This window comes from Penaeus chinensis, chromosome 32 (assembly GCF_019202785.1).
Source record: "Penaeus chinensis breed Huanghai No. 1 chromosome 32, ASM1920278v2, whole genome shotgun sequence".
NCBI lineage: Eukaryota > Metazoa > Arthropoda > Malacostraca > Decapoda > Penaeidae > Penaeus > Penaeus chinensis.
Window position 1 is genome coordinate 21,553,878 of NC_061850.1, and position 12,500 is coordinate 21,566,377.

The 12,500-nt window shown below is 54.0% G+C and overlaps 1 protein-coding gene across 5 annotated transcripts in view; it reads left to right on the forward strand.

Moving 5' to 3' along the window:
* The window catches only part of LOC125042533 (cytohesin-1-like), a 265,836-nt gene that overhangs the window by 202,929 nt on the left and 50,407 nt on the right, over positions 1 to 12,500 (forward strand). Inside the window, exon 1 of one of the 5 annotated variants that reach the window (XM_047638201.1) lies at positions 4,199 to 4,330. The exons of the other annotated variants lie outside the window; for them this stretch is intronic. The gene's annotated coding sequence lies outside the window, so the exon portion shown is untranslated. Of the gene's footprint in view, positions 1 to 4,198; positions 4,331 to 12,500 lie in introns of those variants that run through there. 5 annotated transcript variants of the gene reach the window in all.

The window sequence follows — 12,500 nt, forward strand, 5'->3', positions numbered from 1 at the left end:
GTGTGTGTGTGTGTGTGTGTGTGTGTGTGTGTTTCTATTTGTGTGTCCGCCCCATGTTTTTGCATGCCTTTCTTTATGCGTCTTTCTTTATTCGGAAGCTTCGGCGAATAGACTTTGTATGCAATGGCCTGTTGCATGAGGAAAGGCGAATGCCAAACTACCAGTGACGTCGGTAGATTGTTGCAGTCGCTTGACGTCATGGGCGGCATGCTGTGCCATGTGAGCGTTGACCCGGTGACCGAAGGAAAGCCCGACATCATGCGACGCCTAGCGGGAATAGCAGGGCACGGCCGCCGGAATGGGTATGCCGGGCACGCCGTGGCGAGTGCCTTACGTGCTGCTGTGCAGGCTTCGTGGAAGGACGTCGGCGCTTCGGGTCGACTCCGCCGGGGAAAAGCAGCGCGTGCGGTGAGATGAAGGAAGGCGAGAGGTGGGGGGGGGGGGGCGATAATGTGTAGCGGTGCCAGTTGATGCAACGACGTCGAGGGGCTTTCACCGGCAGGAGAAACTCCTCGCTGGGAGATCGCCTCCTTCTCTCCCCATCCCGTTCCCACGCGCTCGTGTACTCGCTCGCTCGGAATGGCTCTGCTTGCCATCGCTCATCCGCCGCCCGCCCACCCTTCACCTTCGGGCCGGAGGCGGCATGCCTTGTCCAGTGAGTGCGATGTAAACACGCCCCCGTTATCGGTATCCTGGGCTGCGGCCTTGTCGCGTCCCGCCCTTGTAAGGACGAGGAATCGCCCGACATCCTCTTTAGGACATCATCATTATCTGAGGAATGCGCGAGACAGGCGGGGATGCTCGCCGACGACTTTCGTGCCGCGGGCGGGAGGAGGCTACCGGGGAGCGACGGAGGAGGTGGCCGCCGCGCGAGCCGCCACTCTCGCTTGGCCCCTTCTGTCCTCGCTTTGCGTCCTCCCCTCTCTGCGTCTTTGGCTGAGTGGGACGATTAGTCCTGCGAGTACTTCTATCTAATGTATTCCGTCCATTTTTGGTCCTTTTCCCCTTCTTTTCCTTCATATATTCTTTCCCTTCATCTCTCCCTCATTCCACCTTTCCCTCCTATACATCAGTATCCACAGTCGTCCCCCTTCCCCTCCTCCTGCTTCCCGCCGTCGCGAGTGCCGCCCGCGCCTCCGCCCGCGCCTCCGTTGTGATGCGGTGGCGCTGCGGTCGCGGGACCCTGCTTTCCCCTCGGCGGACGGGCTGTGATGGATGGATGGGAAAAGTTAATTTGGTTCCGCTTTCCTTACTTGTATGAGACGTGTTGATGGGCTGGTTCATAATGCGGCTCGAGTAACGAATGGTAGTCAAAGAAATTTTAAGCTCTTTGAGGAAAGTTTAGGCGGATACTCCCGAGGGTCGTTGGGTATTCAGCAGGTGCGCGGAGCCTCATTGGTAACCCGCGCGGGTAATCATCGGACAAGATACCAAGCTGCAAGGGCGAGGCGAGGCAGCAATAAGGGGGTCGACGTGAGGGACCGATTCGGGGGGTTGACGTCACCAGCCAGCCAGCCGGGTACCTGGAACGCCGCCTTGAATTACTAGGCGGGTACCTGGAATTTCGCTTCGAATTACCTAGCTGGTGCGTTCGGAAACACCGGGGCCTCGGTTGACTCAAAGGGGGAGGGGAAATTAAGGATAAGAGAGAGAGAGAGAAAGAGAAAGAAAGGGAAAGGGGGGAAGGAGGGAGGGAGGAAGGGACAGAGAGAGATTGAGAGAGAGAGAGAGAGAGAGAGAGAGAGAGAGAGAGAGAGAGAGAGAGAGAGAGAGAGAGAGAGAGAGAGAGAGAGAGAGAGAGAGAGAGAGAGAGAGAGAGAGAAGGGGGAAGAGGGAGTTGCAAGTACGAAGGGCACTCGGGGAGAGATGGAGGCAGGTGGCATCGGGCGGGAAGGATGTGCCCAGGATCCTGAATGGCGCCTGGACTCGGATCCTGCGCGCGGGGCAAATCCTTGGGCCACCTTCTACCTGACCCGGGGTTTTGTGTGGGTTGAGGGACGCCCGTATGAGTGTGGGCGTGAGCGGCGGAGGTGCGGTTACATACATACCGTCGCCCACACTGGAGGTTGGGTTTGCAATATCCGTTTTTATTTGGGCTGTTTCGACTTTGGCGGATGAATTTCATCAACGAAAAGACCTTGATACACTGACAGACAGACACATGACCATATTGTCTGTATTGTATGTCTGTCTTTTATGTCACATTGACGGAACTGAGAGGTGATGTGAGTCAGCAGGACGAGAAGGGAAGAACTCCGCCACGGATCCTAAAGGACACTTCACGCCATGCGAAGGACGGACTTCAATGGGCGTGTGTTTGCCCCTCCCGACCTCACACACACAAACGCTGCCCCTCCCTCTCCCCTTTTCCTTTTATTTCCCCTTCCCTTTCCCTCTGATTAGCTATCTGTCTGTCTCTATTTCCCTTTATCTCTCAGTTTCCCTCTCCCTCTCTCTCTCTCTTTCTCAGTCGTATGTTGGCCTCCGTCGTTCATTTGCCGCCCTCTCTGCGCTTCCTCTTACCTGCTGCGACTGGCGTATGTACCCGCGACCTTCCTGCCCTTCCTGTTCGGAGCACCCCCCCCCCTCCCCCTCTCTCTCTCTCTCTCTCTCTCTCTCTCTCTCTCTCTCTCTCTCTCTCTCTCTCTCTCTCTCTCTCTCTCTCTCTCTCTCTCTCTCTCTCTCTCTCTCTCTCTCTCTTCTCTCTCTCTCTCTCTCTCTCTCTCTCTCTCTCTCTCTCTCTCTCTCTCTCTCTCTCTCTCTCTCTCTCTCTCTCTCTCCTTACTCATTACTCATAAACTATGACCTTTTGTGGGGCTATTTGCGGCCTGGCGAGTCATTTCATCTTATAAATACGAACTATCGATTTTCTTTCATCGCACCACTACTACTTTTTTTCGTTGTCTATCCTACGTCCCTTTTTTGGTATCCTTCTCGTCTTTATTATATGTTCCCCCTTCTTCTACCAAAAAACCCGGATTTTCCCTCTTCTTCTTCTCCCTTTCCTCCTCCTCCTCTTCCTCCTCCTCCTCCTCCTCCTCCTCCTCCTCCTCCCCGCTCTTACGCCCTTGCTCTCCCCCTCCCCCTCCCCTCCCCTTCCGACACGCGCGCCCTTGCGATCCAAGTGGTTAAGAAAAGCCTTTTGTTTACCCTCGACGGGCGAGGAGAAGCGCTAATAGCCAAGAGCTGGTCCTGGCCGAGCGCCGAAGAGGGCGAGCGCGTCCGGGGCCTCAAGCACGCGAAATCCTCTCGGTGCTTGATAAATGCTTGCGCAATCATCGTACTAATGCTGACTGTTTGACGTCAGAGCCCGCCGGTTTTGCTGCAGTCGAGTGCCATTGTTTCGCGGGCGGATATGTTCGGACGGGCGGTGTGGGGTGGGGGTGGGAGGAAAGTATAGGGGGACAGGGGTTGACGAAGCTGGATATTTTGTTGTAGGGTGTGGTTGCTGCACCTGTGCTTGGAGTGCGCGTGCCGAGCCCCCCCCCCCCCCCCCCCCCCCCCTCTGACCCTTGTCTTCGGCCGCGGGAGTCGTCTGGCCTAGCGGGAACGAGGACATTTTTTCCTCTTTTCTCTCTTTTTTTTTTTTTTTTTTTTTTTGTATATCTTGAATTGCAGGAAGGATGGGCGGCGTCAGCGTGCGACTGCGGCCTCGCATGAACTTGCGGCCCTTTGGTAGGCCAGGCGTAAGGTCAGCGGTAAGGTCGCACCCCTTTGGCCCTTGCCGTTGCACCTGGGCTGCAGGATTTGTCTTTGGTGCCATGTGGCGCGGCATACGGACGTGTATGGGGGGAGGGGGAGGCATGTAGGAAATCCGTTGCTTGAGCCATGCTTGTGCCACATGCACGATGGTCTTTGAAAAAATGGTCTGCGTTTCATATGTAACCTTCAGGAAGCTACTGTGGTTGCGGGTGAAATCTCTCTTTTTGTGAGGCCGCATATTTGCTCTGCTTTTTTTGTTGCAGCTTCGTCCGTTTGGGGAGCTTGATTTTGGTGGCTCTGGCGTCACATGATGCGGGTTCGCATACAGTCCGAAGGCAGACCCAACCAACAAACAATGGAGGAGGAGGGCGGCGAGCGGCCCTGACCGTGGCAGGACCCAGTCTGAGAGAACAGACTCTCTCTGGACTGCCTCTCCCGCTGCCTCCCTCCTCCCTCCTCCTAGCGCAGCGCCCCCGAGCCCTCCCGCCGCCCGCCCGCCCGCCCGCTCGCACCCTCACCGCCCTGCTGGCCAGTTGGTACACAGACGGTGACGAGTGCGGCCGTGACTTACCCGCCTTCCGCGTCCGCGTAGACCTCGAGGAGCTCGTGCGACTCGTAGTGAGGACGAGTAAGTGTGTTCGCCGAGGCGTTTGGAGAGGCGGAGCAGGAGGAGGAGGAGGAGGAGGAGGAAGCCGAGTGAAAAGGGGACCGGGAAACAGGATGTGTGAACACTGCGAGGAAGCAGGAAGACGAGACACGAAGGGGATTTGTTATTGTCTGAGGGAGACGATCAGCTGAGTTTATCGAGGAAGTGAGCGGTGATTGCGTGGCTTGATGTGAAGGCTTGCTGGCTTCCCTTCCCTTCCCTTCTCCTGCTCTGTCGTCAGGTTGCGGAACCTCCGTGTCATGGAATAGTGGGACGTGGAAATTTGCTGACAAGTGACGTGTTTACGAGTGTTTTCGGAGCGCGCGGAAGGAGAGGCTTTGTGTCGACGAGCGGACGACGACGACGGCAACGGAGAAGCAGGTCACATGTCGGAGCGTGCATGCCTTCCGATGAGTGACGGTCTCGCGTGGAAACCTCCCATCGTTAGAAATTGGCGCGGAATCGATGCAAAACTCACGACCAGGGAAACTTCCTCCGGAGTGAAAAGAAGAAAAGGCGATTGCGTAATTGTGCGTCGAGCTAGTCTAAGAAAGGACCCGCACCGAGATGCGGGCTGAGTGTGCATGATGCATTTGTGGTGTCGACTGACATATCATGACGCCGAGGAAGCCGCAGGTTTTTCACCTCGTGACACGGGCGCGCGGGATGCACTGAGCTACAGCTTCTCGGGCACCCCGCCCTCCTGCTGGAAATTCAATACTGGATTTACGTCATCGCAGTAGCGCTCATGGTGGAGGAGCGTGATTTTCACGGTGAAAAACGTGCCCCTTGTGTGAGTCGTGGCAAGGCGCTTCCATCAGAAGAGGGACAAGATCGATGTACGCTGAAAATAAACACACAAGGAGAATTATCAATCAGCGCACGCGCGCGCGCGTAATTGCAGCTGCAGGTGTATAAATAAATACGGATAAAGATGCACTCCCACAAGCAAAGCAGAGGCTATTATACATTTAAGTAGAGCTTCCTAATGGATAAATGGGACTGGGATAGGTGGCGTGGACATCCTCGTTATGAGACGGATTCCTGTAGCGCAATCCTCGACGTGTGCTTGCTTGTGTGGATTCATGCTTTAGTGTGAACGTCTGTTTTTGTTTCTGTTTGTCTTTGTTTACATCTGAAGAAGTGGTCGTACCTGCGGCCCCCTTTTTTTTTTTTTTGAGTGTTTATCTGCGTTTAGCTTTGTGTATTGATCAAACAGTATCGCCAGCGTGCAAACAGGCGCGTTTGCTGCTCCCTCGTTGACACGTTTGAGGGATTGTCTGCCCCTTCCCACCCCTCCCCACCCCTCCCCACCACAGCCCCACCACATCCCCACAGCCTCTCCTTCCCCTTCACCTCGCTTCGCACAGGGGCAGGGTGGGAAGGATGGGTAGGGAGGGGAAGAGGGGGAGCAGGTAGGTGGTGAGGGGAGGGGAAGGGAGGGGAGGGGGAGGGAACAGGGGAATTATGCTAGGGGTTTAAAGAGATTTGGCTTAGGGAGGGGGTAAGGGGGGGGGGGGGCGTTGACCAAACGAATAGCAGTCAAGTGGCCAGGATTGGTGTTGAACGGAATTACGCCGCAACAAGGACGGCTAAAGCACGACATCACGTGTGAGTGAGTGAGTGAGTGAGTGAGTGAGTGTGTGTGTGTGAGAGTGACTGAGTGAGTGAGTGAGTGAGTGTGTGTGTGTGTGTGTGTGTGTGTGTGTGTGTGTGTGTGTGTGTGTGTGAGTGAGTGAGTGAGTGAGTGAGTGAGTGAGTGAGTGAGTGAGTGAGTGAGTGTGAGTGTGTGAGTGTGTGAGTGTGTGAGTGTGTGAGTGTGTGTGAGTGAGTGAGTGAGTGAGTGAGTGAGTGTGTGAGTGTGTGAGTGTGAGTGTGTGTGTGTGTGTGTGTGTGTGTGTGTGTGTGTGTGTGTGTGTGTGTGTGTGTGAGTGAGTGAGTGAGTGAGTGAGTGAGTGAGTGTGTCTGTCTGTCTGTCTGTCTGTCTGTCTGTCTGTCTGTCTGTCTGTGTGCGTGTGTCTGTCTGTCTGTCTGTCTGTCTGTCTGTCTGTCTGTCTGTCTGTCTGTGTACGTGTGTGTTGTGTTGTGCTGTGTTTGTATCTCTACGGAACAACAGATAAAAATACAGACATGAAAATGCAAAAGATCCCAACGACACAAAAATGCTTCCCCGGTTTATGATCTGTGATGCGTGCAAAGCGAGAAACGAAGAGGATTTTTTTCTTTCCCTCTGGCAATATATCCATCGATTATAGAGTCATTTAAGTCACTTAGGAAAAGCGTTTCAAGTCTTTACAATGACGAGGTGACTTTATAAAAAGGCTTTTTCTTTTTACTTTTTTTTTTTTTTCACTGAGGGGCAATTCTCGTTTGATGTTATTGGATGTGATTGTGCGTGGAGGACTGTCGTTTGAAGCTGGCTGTCTTCTTTTTCGTCTTCTCCTCTTCCTTCTTCTACTCTCTTCTTGTTCTTCTCTTGCCTTTTTTCTATTTCACATCTTATCATGATCATCATCAGCATCCTCATTTTCTTCCTCCTCTTACAGTAAACGTGCATATGTACGTGTACATGTCCTTGTATGTGCGTGTGCGCATGTGTCGGGCAAGCATCCGTACACCCAGTTCATGACTGAGCTCACCGGTCACGCTTGGCCCGCCACGCATGACCCTGCATGACGCGCATGGCTCCCCTGGCATGCCCGCCTGCGCCTCCTTGGGTCGCCTTCCGCCTCCTGCCGGCGTGTCAGCAGGGCTTTCATCTTCCGCCTCTTGTCATGGCCAGGTCTGCCTCGCTGCGCTCGCGCCCTCGCTCTCTCGTCGGTCATTTTACGTTATTAGATTTTCGTTTGTGGAAGAATTATTGGAGCTGAACGTTCGCGCAGGAAGATCGTTCTTAAATCGTCCGGGTAATAAAGTTCTGCACGACGAGTTTCGTATTCCTTCTTTCCAGGTTTTTTTTTTTTTTTTTTTTTTTCTTTTTTTTCTTTTCTTTTTTTCCCTGTTCAAGTAGAAGTTTAGTTTTCTCTTCGAATGATCTTCCGAAAAGGGCTGCTGAAACGAGGTCTTGCTGGATAATGCGAGGTCGCCGCTCCTGCTTGGCACTCGCGGCTCGCTTGGCACCCTCGCTCCGGTGGCACTTGCGCTCACTCTCGAACCCTTCCCCCTCTACCCCCTCTCCCCTCCCCCGGTCCCCAACCTGCCCTGTGAGAGGGGAGGAGAGGGAAGGGGGAGACTAATGCACACAATTACTAGAGAATGACCTGGTGGGGGAGGGGGAGGGGCAGGGTGGAGGATGGAGGGTGAGGGGGTGGTGGAGGGGGAGTGGGGGTGGGGTTGAAGGAGAGGGTCAGTGGGGGTAGGATGGGGTTAGGGGGAAAGGGGGACCGAGGGTGAGCTTTGGGTGGGGGCGAAGGGGGGAGGGGGAGGGGGAGGGGAAAGAGGTGACTGAGGGGTTGGGGAATACGCGAGGTCTCAGTTTGCGGTTTCTAGCGGTCACGGGATGCTGTGGGAAGGTCATCCCCGCGGGGCCGAACGGGGGATGGAAGGCGAGGTGGAGAATGGCTTCCTGGAATACCTCTCTCTCTCTCTCTCTCTCTCTCTCTCTCTCTCTCTCTCTCTCTCTCTCTCTCTCTCTCTCTCTCTCTCTCTCTCTCTCTCTCTCTCTCTCTCTCTCTCGCTCGCTCGCTCTTTCCCTCTTGGGTATTGTTCCTCTCTTCGTTTGTTTTGGTTCTGTTTTATTGCTCTCTGAGCTAGCGTGATTCTTTCGCCATTATTTATCGGCCTTTCCTCCTCTCTCGCCTCGTCTCAGACTCTGGTCTTTGTTCTTTCATCTTCCTGGAACATCTCGATCCTGCAACTTCTGCGCTATTCATTGCATTCCACTTAGCCTCCTACAACCCCCCTCCCTCCCTCTCTCTCTCTCTCTCACCCCCCACTCCCCCCGCTGTCACCCCACTCCCCGCATTCCGCACCTCTATTCGGCCCCAGTTTCGCCCCTCTCGTACGCTTTCCCATTCTCTTCCTTTCGCTCCTCTCCTCCTTCCTCCCTTTCTTCGACCCTTTCCTCTTCCTCCCCCATTTGCCCCCTCCCCCTCTTTTTCATCTACCTTTTCGACTCCTCTTCCTATCGCCCTACTCTCCCCACCACTCCCGTTCGCCCCTCTTCCTCCCCCCTCCCCCCTGGGCCTCCCCCAGCCACCTGTACACTCCCCATCACCTTCCGCGGGAGGCTGGAGCAGGTGGTTGGCCAGGTTCCAGGTGCCGCTAGGGACCCTGAGCCTTGACAGTGGGGAGTCCGGCTCGAGTGTGTGTGTGTGTGTGTGTGTGTGTGTGTGTGTGTGTGTGTGTGTGTGTGTGTGTGTGTGTGTGTGTGTGTGTGTTTTTGTGTGTTTGTGTTTGTGTTTGATTTTTTTCCTGCTTTGATATCACGGATATCTAGGAATGATTGCCTATTAAAAGGTCTTCTTTTCAATTCCTGATAATTGCGCCTCGTGTATTCTTGTGTTGATTCGTTTTTTTTTTTTTTTTTTCTGTCAACGTTTCATGTTCAGTGAAGCACTCAGGCACTTTCCGTAGAATGCCGGACGCTTAACCAAACTTCCTGCACCAATTGGCGATCTCGGTTGCCTCTTTTAATGCAAGGTGTTGCAAGTTTTGATGTGTGGCAGCGCGGGATGGATGCCGCCGCCGCAGTGTGCCTCTGCAGTGCCGAGGGAGGGCCAAGGGCTTTCGACCCCCTTCACCTCCTCGCTCATCTCGGGAAACAACGCAAAGGATTCTCGTTCAGGACGCGGTCAGGACTCGCGGAGGTGTGTTCGAACATGTCAACACACGCCGTTGATTCCTCTTCTTCTTCTTCCCTCTTCTTGTCCCATTTACTCACTTGCCCCCCCCCCCCCCCAAAGAAAGACGTTTCATATCCGTCTTGAGTGAGCCCCCTCCCTCGCCCCCTCCCTCCCCTCCTTCTCCTCCACCCCCACCCCCACCCCCCGACCCGTGGTTCCTGCGCGGGTTTTTAATATTTATGTAGAAAGTATGTGGAGTTGGGGTCCTGCCCTCGGGACCGATAGTCGACGTTAGGGGAGGAGAGAGAATAATGAAAAAGAGTTTCGAGTAACAAATGAAAGGATGAAAACACAAAGAGATTGAAAAATGGCCAATAATGATGAAAATTGTTGGTGTCACAAGTGATAGGTCGGCGATGGCCACCCCCTCCCCCGGCCGCTCGCTTCCCTACCTACGCCTATCGCCCCCCCCCCCACTCCGCCCACATCTTTAAAGGGAGTGTCCTTTACGCGAGAGCGGGAAGGAAGGAAGGAAGGACGCGCAAGGAAGAGGGACGCGATGGCGCCCTAAGGATCTTCTGCAGCCACGGCGACAGTGCCAACGGCGGCGCAGAAGGTGATGGAATCCTCATGTTTTGGGGGAAGGGGGAGGGTGCCTGTTTCCGGGAGAGGAAGGAGGAATAACGACCCAACGACAGCGACGACTCCGTGCACCAGGTCGTTGGGGTCTGCTCCTCCAGCCTCCGTCCAGCGTACATTGATTTTTATTAGGTTTGATTCTCCTGATGGGCGTGCGTGCGAGTATGCGCGCACGGGCGTGTGTTCCCTGTGCTGCTTATTGCGTCAAGTGTTGAGTAGATTTTAGGGCAGGGTCTGGTGCAACCCTTGCAACGGCAGGAGAAGTGGGTAGTAACTGTGGGCGTCTGTGTCAGTAGTTCAGTTTTGGGTCCAGCATTTTTTATGTATTTGTTTTATTTGTATTACTCTGGAGATCCTTTTATTTGAATAAAACTGTCACGCGCGCGCATTTGTGCTCGTGTATGTACACTATATGCATTGAGCTAAAGATTGATAGCGGGGAGTAACAGAGATGATATCCTTGGAGTGCGGGGAAGCACCTCTCGCGGAGGGGCTTCGGCAGCCGTGTCGGCCGCAGAGCCCCGAGCCGGCGCGGCGTCCGAGGCGGCAGGAATGCGGCGTCCCATATTAGGCGTGTCCTGAAGGCTGAGGCGAAAGTAGCAGTGTCATGACCTTTTTCGCCGCGCCGAGACCGATGCCTGACCTCAGGCCTATTCCTTCGAGAGAGAGAGAGAGCGAGAGCAGGGGGCGCGTTTGCATAGGTTGGTCGGGGATTTCTTGTCTCATTATTCTGTTTTCCCTCGGCGCGCCCTGCCTTCACTCCGGGGTGAACTGCTGTGTAACATTTGTGTGCAGAATATATATGTATGTATGTATGTATGTATGTATGTATGTGTATTTATGTGTGTGTGTGTGTGTGTATGTGTGTACATTTACATACATATACATATATTTTTATATGTGTGTATGTCCACGGTCGCTGTCGTGGCGGTACGAGCGTGCTTGCGGCGAAGAAGATGGCCCGAGACGATCGGAACTTTCGTTGCAAGAGCGGATATCCGCGGGCGAGCCTCGAGCACGCAGGCCGGCGGAGTTCTTGGGCCGAGTGAAAGTGCACGCGGCTGCATGCACTGCTGGTTGCCCCGCATTTCTCCTCGAGGGGGGGGTACCTAGGGGGGGAGGCTCGTGAGCAATAACGTGATTATTCTGAAAGTTTTCTCTATTGGACGCACTTGGCACGAGCTGCCGTTAGGCCCTGGGCTGCGGGTGAGGCCGCTTCGAACTGCAGGAAATTTTGCGGATGGGAAGAGGCACACGGAGACAGTTGGTTTTCCTTCCCTTTATCTGTTTATCTAACTCTCCTTTTCCGTATCCTCACCCCTTTTCTCTCTCAAGTGTATATCCCACGCACTCAAGATGAATGGAACATGGCACTGCAGCGGGATGACAACCCACAAAGTCATGCATGCCGTGCCATGACTCCAAAGGTCAGGGGTCACGGCGAGGGAGACTTTAGTGTTTACCGACACCATCACCCTGTTCTTTACCCCCCCCCCCCTCCCTCATGCTTGGACTCGACTCCTCTCTGTGCGAGGAAGACTTTGCCTGGCGCTGGGGTCTCCTATGGGGTAATAAGTTCTCGGGGGCGCGGGGGGGGGGTCAAAGTCGTTTTAGTTTACAGGGCTTAGTTCGTGTGGGAGAGTGCCAGTGCCAGGCGGGTTCATTAGGGACAGGTTACAAGGACAGGGTTTTTTAGAAAGAAAATACGATACAGTGTGCCAGGATAAAGGATCGTGAGAGAGAGAAAGAAGGAGAGAGAGGAAGAAGGAGAGAGAGGAAGAAGGAGAGAGAGGAAGAAGGAGAGAGAGGAAGAAGGAGAGAGAGGAAGAAGGAGAGAGAGGAAGAAGGAGAGAGAAATAGAAAGAGAGAGATAGAGAGAGAGAGAGAGAGAGAGAGAGAGAGAGAGAGAGAGAGAGAGAGAGAGAGAGAGAGAGAGAGAGAGAGAGAGAGAGAGAGGGGGGGGTGTAATGGGGGTGCAATGGGCAGTTGAGCAAGTGGCTGTCTCTTTTACGATTCGCTGTTGGATTTGGTTATTTTTAGCGCGTCAGTTGGCTTCTCAAGGGGCCAGAAATTATCGTTTTTGGCTTCCGTTGCTCAGCATGCATCGCGGTGATCAAGGTCACCCGGCGCGGCGCCCCCTCTCCCTCGCTTCGCCGTCGTCGTTGCGCGTCTACGGGACGAAACAGGACCCGGGAAGAAAGAAGTTCAATCCATTATAGATGATCGGTGTCGTGTTGGAGCCCTGCCAGGGCGTGCGGTCATGCAGGCGACTCGCGTGCTTGCGGAGGCCGTCTTTCCGCGGGTTGCTGGTAATGCTGCTTTTTCTTCATTTTCTCTCTCTCTCTCTCTCTCTCTCCACACACACACACACACACACACACACACACACACACACACACACACACACACACACACACACACACACACACACACACACACACACACCCATATGTACATATATCTAAATATATGTATATATATATATCCATCCATCCATCCATCTATCTATCCATCCATCCATCCACCCGGCCTCCCACGGGGGAGGAGAGAAGAAGAGTAGCAAAACAATAGCATGTTGTGTTCACATTCGCACCGCCTCATAGAAGTTCTCTTTAACAAAGTGGGTGTGACGAATGGCCAACGGAAGCCCACCTTTTTTTAAACTTTTTCTTTGTTGTTTACTCACGACGTTTTTTTTTTCCAGTATAAACATGATTATCGAAATCACG